The following is a 17,441-nucleotide window of genomic DNA, read 5'->3' as shown; positions in this document are numbered from 1 at the left end:
GCGTGACACTTTCTCCTCCATCGAACGTGCTGTCGCACGTACACCTCCTAGGCCGGCCACCCTTTTGTCTCACAACAACCGCAACATTTCTTCCGAGTGACGAAATGGGCCTCCTACTTGCCATCCAACATGTCAAACGCTATGGCTCCTATTAAGTGTGTTCACGCATGAGCAGCTGATCGATTTATACAAAGTGCCCTCACTTGTAAATAGTAGAACTCAATAACCGGAATGTTATGCAGTTGTATTTTTACAGTGGAATCCATCATCGCAAATGTATGAGTGCTGTGCAAATAAAATCATTAAAAGCAATAAAACAAAACTCCACTTTTTTCTATAATTTTCACCTGCAACATAATGCCCTTTTACAACGAAGCTGCATTTGGCAAGCGGATTCGTTCGTCCGTCTGTAGCATGTAGGCCGATAACTCCTCCGGCGTAACCCCATAGACACGCGCGAAAAAAAAATAGAAAAAGTCGCACGGTTGGCTGCGCCAGTGGTAACGTCATTGGTCTCCGCCGCAGCCGAACGCGCGCGCAGCAGTTTCTCTCCGGCTACGAAATGGGTAGGCAACGCGTCATACGTACTCCTGAGTAGCGGGCAGCTTTCCATCAACAACGCCGCGAGCAGAACCTGGAACGAACTCGTCTACAGCGCGTCGATGCTGCACCCCAGACACAAGAACGGGTTCGTGCAGCCGAGCGCAAGCAGCAACTGCGTACCCAGGATCCGGCAGCCTACCAAGCCGTCGTTTAACGAACCGTCGGGATTAACCCAGTGATAAACACCGGGCCACACGTTTCAGCTTCGCTGGTTAGCCATCTGTACGGAGTGCTTGGTCGGTTATTTTTGAAATAAAACCTGTTTATGTACGCATCACATGCAACAGTCTCTACATTAAAAAAAATGTGAGAAGCATCACTAGTGATGCAGTGGTAGACATATGCAACATATCACAGAGACACACTGTGATACTTATTGTGAACAATAAATATCACATTACCTTGTGCTTGCATAAAAAAAATCACAGAGAAGGCACGCGGTGTTTAAGAAAACTATTCTGTAGTCGATGGTCACACAAAAATAACATCTGGCTTAAACTATATCTCAAAATATCTACAAGTGCATAGATCATCTCGCACCAACAAAAGAATATTGATCACAGCCGAATGCATAGATACGTCACTACATGTGAAAGTAACATGCTGTGGTGGAGTTACACACATACAGAAAGAAAAGGCATATCGCACTTAGATGTTTACAAATCGAAACTGCTGCATGAGTATTGCATGAACACTGCACCGCAAGAGCTAAAAATGCATCACGATCTGCTCTTGAAGAACAGTGAATGGAAACAAAATATTGCGACAATGCAAGACTTTTGCACGGAAAGAAAAATATTCGTTCAAGCTCTGTTATGCCATGATAAAAATTATAAAATATATAAAGAACAAACAGTATGAAAATACACAATATAACTGAAGTTGAGAAGCATAGGCAAGATATCGTCATCACTTTTGTGTGTGCTATTTCATAGGTTGCTTTCGGCGTTATATTAAGGTGCGAATTGCCCTGTCCCTCAGCAAATGACTGTCACCATTTGACGAGACAGGATGAAATAGTATAACAAATACAGTGGAGCCTCGTGCTTAAATTAACATGACAACAATAAAGCGGCTGGAAATTTCATTGCCACACTCACAATGTCCGCACTGACAAAATTACTGGCACTTGTGCAGGTGAGGTTGGCGGTGTGGACACCCCTATTGCTGCAGCATCACTTAAACACAAAGTCATGCTGCATCCGCTATGCTATATGCGGTTGCATTAACGGATGGCATAAGGAAATAATTGTTGTAAGTCACGAATATTCGGGCTTCATGCCATCGTTACTTGATTAGCAATTTGTTAAAGCAAAAAAAGAAATGCGACGCGAAATTCCTTGCCTATGCTTGTCCGCTTCTCATGAGGGGGCTGAGAACGGCGACGGCCTTGGAAGTGCAACCAGCAGCTGCTGAAGCAGGCGTTCGGTGGTCTCGTGCGAACGGCGCTCCTTTCGAAGACGCTGCTGCTGTATATTCCGCAAACCCCGCCCTTCTTGAACCAGCTGCTCTCTTATTTACTGCAGGCTCTCCATGGGCGCCTCATGGTGCTGTTTGCAAAAAGTTGTAAAATTGTTCTATTTTCAGAAGCTCAGTAAGAAGAGCTTTGTATGTCATTGTACCGTTCGCATTTGCATGCTTTGGAGCTCCTGCAATAATGTTATTGTCCCTCTTTATTGAGGCACCAAAATACACTTCTAACCCACCAAAACTATGCCGTCCTCTTTCATTAAGACATCTTACATGGCTATACCTGCTTCCTTGAACTTAACGCGGCTTCTTCCTCCAAGCCACATAAGTGCCTTGGTATTGGAAGTTATTATATCATGCGAATGTGTACAAGAAACGATCATCAAAGCACTGAATGTACGCTTTATGCTTGTTTACTAACCGATACAATTATTACACAGGTCATATGCGCATCCATTTCATACGCAAAAAAATGCATCTAAGCCCTCACACTTACCTGCCAGTTTTGTTCGAGCGGCTGCTGGCAGAGGCTAGCCTCTTCTTGTGCCCGCGCCTCTACCGACTACCCCTGCCGGACAACACTCGCAGTCGCCTTGCAAGCGGAGAGAGCTCCCTGCGGAGCACGTGCGCAGCTGGCAGTCCTTGGTGGGGCTGCGGCTGCCGGCGGTCTTAACTGGCCACTGAATCCTAATTTTAGTTGGATATGTAAAACAATAGTACACAAGAACGAGTGCGTAATTAGAGCAAAAAATAACATAAAATGTTGCTGGTAATAGTCATCTATAAGAAGCACAAGGAATCTCTATTATTACCTAATATTTGACAGCCAGTATCTATGACTCATGCTGAACGACACTGGCAGCTACATCATGTCATTTCTGCGCTTGCATTTCTGCTTCATGAGTAAGTGTAATAACTTATTCCCGACACGAAGGTGAGAACAGATGCACAATAGAATACTTCATAACAATATCATAAAGAAACTACGAACAATGCTTATTCATTGTCTTGCGTTCAAGGCCACTCCTCCCAGCGCTCTCCAACACTAAGATGCTGGTTGCTCGCGTCCTAGAAGGTGGCACTGGGACCTGCTTCCTCCGAGCTCGTGTCCTGTAATATTTCAACACTGCGAGCGGTTGGTGCAATGAACTTCATTAAGTTGCTGCTCAGAGCACATAACCTATAGTATCACTTCCACAGAAAAGAAAAAAAAAGACTGGAAACATTCTGCAATCATGTGTTATAATCTACTGCGCAAATATATCTTTAGTGGGGTCACAGGTCACATGCACAATATTTTTTACACCCAATTCTACACTCCTCGCTATCGACGAACAACGGGGGAGGGGGGAGACGAGCGTACTGCCCATCCTCCAAAGGACGTCGAGGATGTGGCCATCAATCCCATCTACTTTCCTGCCTCTCGTAGCCTCGCGAACAACACCAACGTAAAACCCTTATGAAAATGGTTATGCCCTTTATGTTTACTGTATGTTTCCCGCAGTTCACATGAGGAAATGTCCTTTATGTTTCCTCCATGTTGAAATTTGGCCACTGCTTTTATGTTTCCTTCGTGTGTCCTCCCTTTATGTATCCCTTATGTTACCGTACTTTATGTTTCCTCCATGTTGAAATTTGGCCACTGCTTTTACGTTTCCTTCATGTGTCCTCCCTTTATGTATCCCTTATGTTACCGTACTTTATGTTTCCTCCATGTTGAAATTTGGCCACTGCTTTTATGTTTCCTTCGTGTGTCCTACCTTTATACACCCTTTATGTGGCCGCAGTGATGAAATCCTGTATTTTACGTAGACATGCATAGATGAAGAGTTCCGTGTGCACGTTTTATTTTTATAAACATTTCCTGAGTTAAAAAGTTTTGCATTGGTTTTCATTGTAAGGTTACTGTTCCCTACATGATGCAGCGCACGGATTGGAACTCTGCTATGGCACAGAAATTCATGCCAATTTGTTCTAAAATTACAAATTAATTAGACTTCATGGATTATTTCAGTATAACACTTGGAGTGCCATGTGTACGTTCCTCACTGCAGTGCTGCTGTTCTAGTTATGTCTTTGTTACTAATATAAAACGTAATGTTTGGATAGAAAGATCAGGTTGGATCAGTGCTCGCACTTTTAAAAGAAAGTTTTGACTATACTTTGCAAAGGTTTGTCTGAAACTACGAACTGTTTATTGGACTATCTGGATGTTACTGCAATTTGCCACGTCTGCTCACACCAGACCTCTGGAATGTGGTGCTTGGGACCTGAAAAACAAAACAAAAGCCAATCTTTTTCACTCATTCAAAAATATTCATATAAGCAAGAACAGCCTGGCCTGTATGCACACAGCTAAGAAACGTGGAGCAGTCAAAAACAGCTCATAAAAACATCAGGGCAACAAAGAAGCTTTTAACTAATTGTTGTTTGAAACAGACTGAGCTGCCAGTCCACTCAGGTATTAAACTGCTCACAAATTCTTTTAAACATTTCTGCAGCAGCTGCTAAGTAGTACATGACATTTAGGAGTAGGCAACTGGCCAACAAATCTTTGTGTGCCTGCTTGTACAGATGTCTCGTAGTTATATCTCAAGTGGTTACACTGTTATATGGTAAAATTCAGGCGGGAATAAAACCAGCAGCAAACATCAGACTACCTGGGAAATTATCACCAAAACTCAAATATCTAGTAAATCAAACGAACAATCGATTACGAAGGGTCTAAAACATAGGCCGCGATATTGTAGCGATCCCTTTTCCGATGCTACTCCTTTTGCTCATTGATCTCACCGACATTCGGCTATCGTTATTAACTAGAACAGCCAGCCATGGAAGGTGGGTTATAAGAGTGGCAAACATCGAGCGGAAAGCATCGCAAGAAAATCGCATCCCTTATTAGGCAGTGCTACAAGCCACTGTCTTTAACAATCGCAGGCACTGACATCCTGTTCTTCGGATGAAAATATTAATGAAAACGAGCGTCTGATTGACATGCCTCGATTAAAAAGAAATTTCGCTGTTGTTATGTCGCCCTATATTCACCCTACAATATAAAAGACAAATACGCGAGCACGTCGAACAAAAACAATGCAGACAAGTTCTCGCGAAGCTGGACTTCAAACTGAACACTATCAATAATCTTCACACAAGCTAATATCTGTTCAGGTGTCAAACATCGCAGTCGCGTGCCAACTCGCGATGCCCGTGACACATCGACATGCATTAGACATGTAACTTGCGGAAATTCATATCTACGGAAGGATTTCTTGCCGGGAAACTACCGAGAAAACAGTAACTTTCAGCGTTTACGTAAATATTTGCCCATTAAGTCCCAACGATCAGCGGTGGTAGCACATCACTCCATAAAGCAAGTAAGCGGTAAGAAATAATACATTTCACGGAAACTCCCCTCGTGAAACGCTTTGCTAAATGTGCAGAGCAGCATGGTCAACGTACGCTCAGAAAGTGATCTGTTGTCGCTCCACAAAGCTTACTACATGAACCAGAAGCTGCGAGAATGCGCGCAAGCGTCAGACATGCTTACCTTCAATGTGGTCGGCAAACGGCTCCTTCGTCTCGCAGGCACCACGCGACGACGCTCTTTCCAGCGCGAACACTCAAATTGCCGATGAACACCCGCGCACGAAAGCACAACTTTCAACAAATTCTTCCACGCACCATAATTCGAAGCCACAGTACCAGGTATTCCACGGGCGAACGCGGACAGGCGAGAACAAAGGCAGCTCGGACGGGCGCTGTAGTACACATAAGACAGTGGCGTATCACAGGAAACATAAGGCGAACTAATGGCGTTACACGAGTCCAAAGGTTTCCTGATGGTTTATGCACACGGTACGGATCACAGTTTGTTTAGGCACTTCGAAAATATGACTAAATTACCGTGTAACTGCAACGAGCACTCTCCAGCTCACAGCAACATAACGTGGCCCATCTCACCTAGTGTTCCTGTATATGCTCCCGCAGGGAGCATATACAGGAACACTAATCTCACCGTCAACCGTTACACTGCGGCAGCGCCGCACTGCGGTTAACAAGTGAATTTAGCCTCCGAGATCTGCATTTCCTTTTCGGGCGTACATGTTGAAAAAGCACGGCCTTCGAGATTTAAAAAAATCGTAGCTGGAAGGAAGGCTGGTATTTAAACACAAATTATTGAGTTTAAAGTGTCTTGGTGCGCTGTCTTGTTTTTTAAAGTATATACAGAGATTTTAGACGAACTATGCACGAACTTTTGCCGGCGGACACGAGCCAATCAGCGCGCACCATGTGCAGCTCCGTCTGCTTTGAATGGCGGACGGTGGGCGGGCAGCCGCGATAGCTGTGACACCCACCGATCAGAAATTCGGAATCGCTACACATATACACGCTTCTTATGGCGCCCAGTGGCGTGTTTTTGAGAATGTCAGGCCTTATCTTGAATAGGTGGAACCAGATTTCCCGTAGCGTAAGGAATAAAGGCAACAAAATGTGAGGATGGCTGGCTTGCAGCGGCAGCGGAACTTCGGCCAAAGTGAAGCAGGCGTACTGCTTGCATGCTCGCGTAATCAAATACGGCCATACCCCGCACACAACTTACATACTCAGCCAACTCACAATTATAAATTATTCAGTTGTACGCCCAAGCAAGCATTTACGGGATCCGCGCTGCCCTTCTTCTACGCGTGCTAATATCGACACAGCAGTTACTCGTACTTGTGGTCAGCACGAAAGCGACGAGAACAGCTACTTAAATGGTTGTATAATCATATACGCTCACTAGCAAAGCGGCAGATTGGCCGCGGAGGCGTCCGCCTCTTTTTCGGTTCATGTAGCAAAAGCCATCGAACACTGCGCGTCGTGCCACCGCGTCTCCAGCCGCCGCGCAATTGTTATTTGTCGTGAGAGATTATTCGCTGCATGAGGCTTTGATGTACGTATGTAGTGTTGATGGCGCGTGGTGATCAATACGGCCAAGATAGATAGGGAGGGGGAGGCAGGTGCACCCCCCATTTTTTTTGCTTGAATACGCCAGTAGTTAAAGTTGATTAATACATCGTTCAGGTAGACGATCTATCTGTAGCATGTGTAAAAAGATAATCACTATATATAAGCGCACTCTATCTTACCTGGATGTGCACTCGCGGGAGTACACAGCCAGGTAACATAATGCTCATATATACATATAGTATATATATATATATATATATATATATATATATATATATATATGTCAAACCTCGATATAGCGAACACGTATATAACGAATTATTGAATATATCGAACTCTTCCGAAATATTTTTGTCAAACACATGTATTTTCAACTTCCTATAGCGAACGCGGTTTGGCATAAAATGGATATAACGAACTTCGCGACGCCAAGCCCTACCTCACTTTAATAGCAGGCGGCAGGCTTCGTTGCACTACAAGTGTGTTGTGCGGCGCAGCAAACGTTCAGGACTACCTCACAGGCGCTGACAGCGCCACAGATGCCCCGTCGTCATCGAGAGTTGACAGCCAAAGAAATCGTCCGCACCTCACAACCACTGACAGCGCCGCTTCTGCAGCGGCGGCAGCGGCGTGATCGAAGGCTGACCGTGTAGACGATGAGAACATTTCGACTTCACAAGAAGCACTTGCTGCGTTGGATTTACTGCGCCGCCACTGCAGTGCTATTGAGGGCAGTGGTTTGCCCTTGTTGAGTGCTTGCAAACTGTGGAACAGGGCATGATACCGAATGCGATCAACACCAAGAACCAGGCCGCGATAACGCAGTTCTTTGTGCGTAAATAAATGAACGTGACCCAAGTAAGCGTCGTTCGAGCTGCTGTGCCTTCTCTGATTGAATTTTGCTCCTCTTGCATGTATTTTTTACGAAATTTTATATTACGAATTATGGATATAGCGAACTAATTTCCGAATTTTTAACTGTTCGTTATAACGAGGTTTCACTGTATAGACGCCTGCTATGAGAACCGTCTTAAACACTCAATCAACTATATTTGATAGCCTGGCGCACAACTTTCATGAAATTCATGTATATTAGGTTAAATACTGCAGATTTCTGCATATGACTTGCTACTGGAGAATAGCAGGTTGAAAAAGTAAGAAATACTTTATATATTAAGAGAATGCATGGCATAAATCATTATATACACCATCCTATTTCATGGCATGCTCGATTTTCCGCACAATATAGCCACAATTAGTGCCGGTCGGCATGTCTAGTGCGAGGGGTGCAAGCAGTGCCTTTTCCTTGAATCTGCCAGTGACTAACATACAGTACACCTAGCTCTAACTGTACTATTCGCAAAAGATGCTTACTGCGCACATTCTGTTACCTACATGTGCACTCAAGTGCATATGTAGGTAACATGTAAAAAGTGCATGCACCATATATAGATTAATGCTCTATGTTACCTACATGTGCACTCAAGTACACATGTAGGTAACATATAAAGAGTGCATGCACCATATATAGATTAATGCTCTATGTTACCTACATGTGCACTGAAGTGCACACCTAGGTAACATCCCGCCGTAAACACAAAGGGCACATACTACAATAATTATAATAAGGGTTGTTTTCTTGGGGCAAAGGAAAGGATAAATCAAGATTTAGTACTTACAATGACTCTGCAGAGTGTATCAACGGCTGTCACAAAGTACAGATATATCTGCCTGTATTATATGTACAGACAGTTGTTATGTTCACTCTATGTCACCTACATGTGCACTCAAGTGTACACTCAGGTAACACATAGTACACACCCAGTTAACATCCTGCCGTAAACATAAAGGACACATCCTAGAGGCATAATAAAGGTCACTTCCTCGAGGTATACGTTAGGATGAGTAAACATGTGGTACACACAAAGTTGGCGTCCCGGAGGTCACACAAAGGACAAGGAATCATAAAGGTCACATAGGGCACAAGAAGGAAACATAAAGGAAACATAAATGCAATGACCATTTTCATAGGGGAACGACGTTACGGCCAGGCTTATTAGAGAACTCGCCTCTACTCGCTCGCCACCCTAGCTGATTTCCTTCTAGCTTTGTGGGCCATCTTGACCCAGTGGTTGCCCCAGCGGCTTGGTCTCTTTAAGGCTGGTTCCTCTTCATTGAAAACAACCGCTAATTCTTCCCGCAGCTCGTTTTTTTTTTTTTTTGAGCAGCACTCACACGTGACGACAGCTCTGTAGAAGCACTCGCCAGGTGTGTATGCTGCTGGACAAACTGCAGCAGCAAAGTGGTCTGTTCCCTAGAAACGCGCAGGACTTTTGCCAACATTTTGTCTTCCTTTATAAACATGCGAATTTCAGCCGTGCCGCAACACAGCAAGAAAGTTAAACGAAAACATTTTGTCCAAGCTAATCGCCGGCTGAAAATGCTTTCTTCAGTTATCTTCCTTAATATTTGACGTTTTTATACCGGTAATGTCGATAACAGTTGAACTCACTACTGACTTTTACCGTTGTAGCAGCTTCTTTCTCAACGCGGAACCGTCACTGCAGGGGCGTCTGACAAAGGAAGGGTTACCGTCGCGGCGATCCCTTTGAAGAAGCTATTGTTCTAACCCGACGGTGCCGCATTGAAAGCTGCTCAGTGCCTTGTCAGTTCGCTGTCTACTATGTTCCAAATTTTGTCCTCCGGTGTTATGAATAATTGTTGTTGACCATTTCTAAAAGAAATGACTACATGTCATACAATACATGCAGCGAAAACCAAACAATGCAAGCGCTACACGAGCAATATTTGCTCAGTCCACTCTCGTATCTCACGGCTCCCGGAAGCATCGTCTGAAGTTCTTCTCAGACGAAAGTACACCTCTGCAGGTCGCAGTTAGTAGCGCCTTATCACGGACTAGCGTGTACGCTCAGAATCGGCTGTTCACGTTCAACAGACGCCGCCATTGTGCTTGCGCTCAATGGCATGGATAGGGCGCAGATTTGACAGATATGTGGTTACGGCCTCAAAAATAGGAGCACTTGCGTTACCTTTTATTTCTGCTACAGCGCTTTTTTTTGCATTGTAAGGCTATGTGACAATTTTGCTATAAATAGCAAAGAAGTATGCTTTATCAAATGTCCTTTTACAAAATAAGTTTGCTATAGAACCCCGCAAACAAATCGCAGTTTCGCCCGAAAACCGAAGCACCGATCGCCATAGCAAGTTAGTGGATAGGTATACGAAGTAAGGCTAGTAGTTTTAGCGGCCGTATATACTTGTAAACATTTACTTACTAACTAATTTACAATGATAGAATATTTAAGTCTGACTGAACGAGGACGTATACGAAGAAACAGACACACAAAGACAGCGCTGCCCTTGTGTGTCTGCTTTTTCTACGCCCTTGTTCAGTCGCGCTTGCACATTCTATCATGGATTCAAACCAACTAGCCCGTCAGCGTGTTTGAGCTAAATAAGTCAGCACGGTGTCACGCGCGCACCGGTAAACATGAAAACACCTCGCTCGATGAGTGCGGAAACTCGCTCTCAAAATTCTGGAGTGAGAAATCGCGGCAGCAGCAAGCCAATTGACCTTGATGCATCTCTCGCTTCAACGCGATGTAAACGTCTAAAGCACAGCGCATACGAAGCTACCGGCGGTACGCGCACTCTGCAAACGTCGCACATCGCTTTGGAGATGAGGCGCGAGCGGGAGCTCACTTTGGGCACGTCGTAGATCGCTTTCATGACATGGATGGATGGATGGAAGGTAGGAGCGTCCCCTTTGAAACGGGGCGATGACAGTTGCCACCATGCTCAGATTTTTATTTTGCCTTTTATTTTTATCTGTGTTGTGTGTTATTGAATTTCTCGATTTTCTTTAAATACGTCTTCCTACCCTTTTAACCTTATGTCACCTCTCTGCTTTTGAGCCACCAATCCTCCAATCGCCTTTTGCTAATTTCCACCGACACACGAGAGCCGGCAACGCCTTCCTGCAGTGTCCGCCAAAGGCATCTACTACGGCGTCCGCGATTCCCGTGGCCAACGCCGTAGTAGACGCCGCGCTTGTCTCCACTCTGTACGAAGCGGCGGGCGAGGAGGACAGCGAGGCGCCCTGACAGCTGCCGAAAAGAACGTCTCTCCTCCTTTGCCTGACCCCTCTACCTCGCGCGTGACAGGAGATGGTATGCATCCGGGGCGCGTTCCTCGCGCGTGCAAGCGATATTGAACCGCGTTCGCCGGCTCACCCTCACACGCTATTACTCGCACATACAGCATACCGCGCGCGGCGACGGTTTTATCGCCCTTGGACTTTTACGGAACTTCACGGCGACTGAAGAAATGTCCCTGGAGTATCCATATAATCGATATCGCAATAAACCAGAAGAGAACACGAAAGAAACATCCTGCCAATGGAGGCAGCTTTTGATTGGACTATTTAAGAAACGTCGTACATGCCCATTATATACAAACGCCTTAACGTCACGTGAAAAGGTATTGACATAACAACAGGCAGTGCTACAAAATAGCAGCCCTTGGCTGGTCCGTGTTGACAACTTTGATCCCTCGGCTCCCCTTGGATGCCCTGGATATCCTGCAGCACCTGAATTTATTATAATCTCAGAACCTCTCATGAGGCCTCTATCTACCTTCGTTTTTATTTCCGCATGCTCGAATGCTGCCTGGCATGCTTGAAGGCCACCAAGTGCTCAACCAGAGGTGGTATGAGAGACCACAGCGACTACTAAAGGCCTGTTTCATTGTGCGAGCCTTTTCACAAACCGCTTCTATATTTCATTTTGCAGCTGTTGCTTAAGAATTCTTGGCAAGGGCTTGTTCTGACAGCACGAGGCCAACAGCCCTCTGATGGCGCGAGATTGTCTAAGATAGTCCATGACTGTAATCCTGGCAATTCCCGTTGGCAGCATTATATATACTTCGTCAAGCTTCTTGTCACACTCTACCTGTTCTGCCCTGGTAGTTAAGGAGTCACCGATACAAATTGCACACTGTCCCACAGATTATCCACAATGGTTGTTAGCACATTCAAACTTATAGCAAATGTATCTAATTTACTCTTATTTCCAAGGCGCATGCAGTTGCCAGAAGGAACACGTAATGGAGGTTGCAGGCATGCATTACACCCTGACGGTGACTGCAGGTTCAATTTACACATGACTGGCAGTTCTTTGCACATGACTACAAAGCAGGTATGATGTACACCATTAGGATAGCACTACCATTCTGCTCTCCTCGCTGTCATCAGACAGTTTGTGCTGCAATGGGAACTGGTTGTGCTTGCTCTTCAGCAGTCTTCCATGCCTTTTGTCAGTGATGCTACGAACGTTCCCAACTCTGCTTCATACTCTCTAGCTTGATTCATTGTCTCACAGTATGTATACCAGGGAGGTCCACTTGCTGGGGCTACTGTCATGTTTGGCCGTTATCAAACAGGCCAACCTTGCTTAGTACAGAAGGGCAATGCACTTTAAATAGTGAAAGACATTTCTTTCCTAGTGCATTCTTCGCTCTTTATTCCACCACCTGCACGTGGAGTCACCGCTAGATTGGTTCTTCAGCGCACTCATCACTGGTATTTATATAGCATACAGTCTACTCGGTAACAGTGGGTAAATTTCCCCACCTCTGCAAGTCCACAGTAATCTTTCGTGTCTTGATCTAGACATTGATAGGGGCTACTTGGTCTGTCAATGGTGCAATTGAACCTCCATAGTGCAAGTCAGGTTCCCAGAACTTTCAAAACAGCTTTCATTTATTTGGTCGTGAAAGGTGTTCTCACGGCGAAACAGAGGCAGCACGAATCGTTCGCTTCTCGCTGCCGGCGCTCTTCATCACGTAAGCGTTGTGACAGCGAGTGCGCGTAGTCATCGAGTGCGATGTGTTTATATTTGCCTGTACATGCGTGACACAATTCTTGTCATAGGTGTACCCACCTGTCCGGGGGGAGGGTACTGTGTTTCCGTCCCCCCACAGTCAGAATTGAAAAGGAAAAGTAGGCCATTTATCCCACCCTACACACGCACACCTGTGAAAGCGGGCACTGCCAGCTGCACACGGCACAAATACAACAAAAAAGCAGCTGAGGCCAAGTTTTCACTCAGAATTGGGCTCACATAGGTATGATTTATTTATTACGCATCCCCTGCTTTCGGGCCCCGCCTCCACGTGCTGTAGCAGATGACGTGTTACTATGTACTTTGCGGTGCGAGACGCTGCGGGACGTGCCTTGCAAGTGTGCACTGCTGAGAAAGCTGTCGCGAGGCTTTCCAAAACAAGTTTAATCTACCATCACTTGCATCATCCCGCGTTTTTTTGGGCCGTCTAACCTAGCCATCTTTGAAAACACAAATTAACATTTGGTAAGTTACCGGTATTTTATCAGTGTTGCCAATTTAGCGATTTCGATGCTAGATTTAGTGACTTTCTTCTCTGTTTACGGAAACGTTTGCTATTTAGCAATCAGTTACTTTTTTAATGACTTTAATGAACAGTTGGCGATAGTTTAACGACTTATAGCGCAGAAACATTGTTTGGAAAATGGCATTCAATAACGCGCTTTGATACTCCGAAGCCACATGTAATTGGCCGAAACTCGCTATACGATGCATAGTCTCCGCGACCATGATGAACCAATAGTTTCCTTCACATTGGTAGCTTTCACACTGCGATTGTGCTTCGCAGCACAGTGGTCATCATAGCCTTGATATTGTGGTCACAAAATTGAAGCTTCTTTATTATTTACAAAACCTCTTTGATTGCGCGTAAGCGCTGCGGGTTCAGTGGTGTCACTAAATCTATTCGTTTGGTAGACGCTTGGCAGGCGTGTCAGATAACTAATTTACCAAAACCAAGCAGAATAAATTTTCTGTTCAGACTTAGAACACAGCAGACGAATGAGACATATCGACTGCGAAAAAAAGGCGTAAATGTTGGAAGGGCTTAGCTCCTTCACGTGCGACTGAGCAAATCGCTTCTAGTTCTCGCACCTTTCGGACCGATCAGTACTTCACGATGGCTTTCAGGTAGATCCAAAGAGAAAATACATTGTTTAACCTGTACAAAGCTCGGGTAATTGTCATTACCATATTAACAACGTAATCTAACACAGAATCTAGCTCTGCTACCACGAATGTCGAGATGCACAAGTACGTTTAGGGATAATATGCAGACTAAATGCATTTTCATGCTAGGAAAACTACCTTGTTTGTGTTGTTTTGAATCATGCTGTGTTTGTAAGCTTCCCAACAGAGGGTAACGAAAAATTTAAGCTGTCATAATAAAGTATGTAAATATTAGAGGAATGCGTCGAATATCGGTGAGAGCCAAACCCGCAACCTCTGCGTTACGCGCTCTTTGCACTACAACTTGGGCTATGGCGACAGCAGTTCCTGCGTCCATATATTCTTGGGTATTTATGTAAGAGTACAAGATGTAAGCCAAGGAGCGTTAACCAGTGCCACACTTGCACCGCAAATCCGAAAACAAAGCTTGCATTATTAATTTTCTCTATGCATTGCTTCGAAAACTTAGTCGCTGTTTTACTTCTGATAATTATAATTTGCGATACTTTGTTCAGCAGGTGGAGAACAGTTACCCGATTTTAATAGTACGTTGGTGCGAAATATTTGGCTAGTTTTGATATTCGAAAATACAGAATTGTACATTTTCGAATACGAATACAATATTACACACCAACTATTCATATTCGAAACTTCGATATTCTCCTATCCTATAGTAAATATGTTACTAAAGCTAAAACCGTCTATACTCTGTTGGTAAATTCACTCTTTTCTTTCAGCTGCACGAACATAGACCAATATGACACGTCTAGGTAAATTATTTTCTTCGCGCTAGCTCATATTAGAGCTTCAAAACACATACATTATTAATATCCACTTCACAGTTATAGCCACAATTTTAGTGACTTTTTTGTCTCACTTAAGTGACACGCTTCACATCATCTAATTAAAAGGTATGTGAAGCGTAGTCATAGGACCAGAGAGCTGTGGTTGATTAACAAATACAAGGTAGCGTAAATAGTGTGAAAAACTTTTACTTTAAAACTCAGTCGTTTTAACACGAGAGCATGAAGAAGCTCGTGTCGCGAAAATTCGGTGTCGGGGTCGAACGTTTCGGCGAAAACATTTTCGAACCACGCGTACACAGGCCTTCCATGTGACGCTAGGGATTCACTGAACTAATGGAATTTCTCAAGGTAAAATACGTCGAAAAATCGTAAACTACGACTTACACGCAATTTACAGAAATGATAGCTCTGGGATAGCAACTAGCACATATGAGAAAACATAATTATGTTACGTGGAAACTCAAACAAACCAATTTTCCAGCGTTTCTACAATTCATAGACCGGAGATGGCTTCCGCCATTTGCGCACGCCGGCGCGTAAATATCTCAGAGTCCACGGAGCGGCGCGCCCGCTTCCTTGAAACATTTCCAGATGGTGCTCGCCTCCACCGCAACACAAAGCTTGGTGGTGCAACCCACCGCCCCGTTCCAAAGCGGATGCTCATAGTTCCCATCTATCCTTCGCGGCCCATGGACGAGTCTCTACCAGAAAGCCCGCCTTCGTTCCAAGCGTTTGCCGCGAGCGTTTCCCGGTAAACCTTACGGTTACATACGCTGCAGTTACTGGGAAGTGTGAGAAGCAGTCAGGGATCTTTGAATGCTATCGGCGTTCCACTCTTAAAGGCGAAGCTTAAGCGTCCTCCAATTTTTTTAAAGTGTAAAGTGGAATTGCGAGTGATGATTAATCACTGCACAAGGTGCGCCTAAAGGCCACGAAAGATACGTACGAAGCAGTAAAGAAGGTTAGACCGGGCAATTCTTCGAAGCATGCGTATTATCAGCAAAATCTTCTCTGAAAGACAAATGAGGAATATAAACAAAAATAAATAATCAGCTAGGGTAAGTACACGTACAAGAGAAATGACTAGCAAAAACGACCAGAAAAGATTTTGCAATTATTATGCAAACTCATTCAGAGACCAGCAGAAAAATAAGGTGTAAAAGCCAGACATATTTACACAGTATATTGAATACGTACAATTTCGAGAACACCAACCCATGAACTGTGATGAACAGCGAGGAATGCACTCGGAAAGAACACCACTTTCACAATTTAAAGTGCATCGCCCTTCTTTACGAAGCAAGGTCGGCCTGTGTGACAATGGCCAAACATGACAGCAGCCCTTGCAAGTGGGCCTCCCTGGTATATATGCTGTGAGACAACGAATGAAACTAGCGAGTATGAAGCAAAACTAGCAACATTCGTAGCATCATTCACAAAACACATGAAAGACTGCTGGAGAGCGTGCACAACCAATTCCCATTGCAGCACAAACTGTCTAACAACAGCGAGGAGAGAAAAACTGTCTACCGTGCTGCTGTGCACAATACGTGTTGTGTAGTCATGTACCAAAAACTATCAGTCATGTGTGAATTCAACCTGCAGTCACCATCGTGGTTTAATACAGGTATCAAACTCTACTTACACGTTCTTGTCTTGCAACTGAATTGAGCTGAGTTGACTGATTTGTCACTGCATTCGTACATAGCCTATATATAAGGTAATGGGATAAACGCTGCACGTTCATTAAGAAAAAATATTAAATTAGATATATTTGGTATATGCAGCAGGTGCTAACAGCCATTGCGAGTAATCTGTGGGGCAGTCTGCGCTTGTCTGCTCCCAAATTACCCGACAGAAACTACAATCATGCACTTAACTTCACAGTACACAAGCCCTTCTTTATTGTATGGCAATTCCTATCGGTGACTCCTCAAATGCCAGGGCCGAACAAGTAGAGCTTGGCGACAAGCTTGACCAGGTATAAATAATGCTGCCAGCCACGACGCCAAGCCCACGACAAGCCCTTGCAAAGAATTCAAAATCAATAGCTTCACAAGGAAACACGGCAATTGTTCGTACAAAGGGCTTGCACAAAAACATACGACTTTAGCCAAAGGGCTCCTTTGTACGGGTGTGCGAGTATGATATTTGAGTCTGAATCGAATACGCATCGAATGCTGCCAAATCGAATCGAATATCAAATACTTTTCGAATAATGAATAGCCGTTATCACAATTCATGTAAGTAGATATTCGCACCCTAGTCTTCTTAAGGTTAACAAGTTTCTTTGATTACACAGTACATTTAAAGCATTATTTATTACAAGCACAAATATAGCATTGGTGCCAAACAAGTAGTTTTTTCCGCTGGCACAGGGCTCTTTACAGAGTGCCAATGACGGCTGTACAGCCTGTGAATTATAGCTACCTAACTTATGTAGCCCTCATCTATACGTCTATACGTAGATTCTCATGTTTTTTTTTTGTCTATACTGTACCCACGGGGGTGAAAACTCACCGTA

This window comes from Dermacentor albipictus, chromosome 3, assembly GCF_038994185.2.
Source record: "Dermacentor albipictus isolate Rhodes 1998 colony chromosome 3, USDA_Dalb.pri_finalv2, whole genome shotgun sequence".
In the NCBI taxonomy this organism is placed as follows: domain Eukaryota; kingdom Metazoa; phylum Arthropoda; class Arachnida; order Ixodida; family Ixodidae; genus Dermacentor; species Dermacentor albipictus.
Note: the sequence above shows the minus strand (reverse complement) of the source record.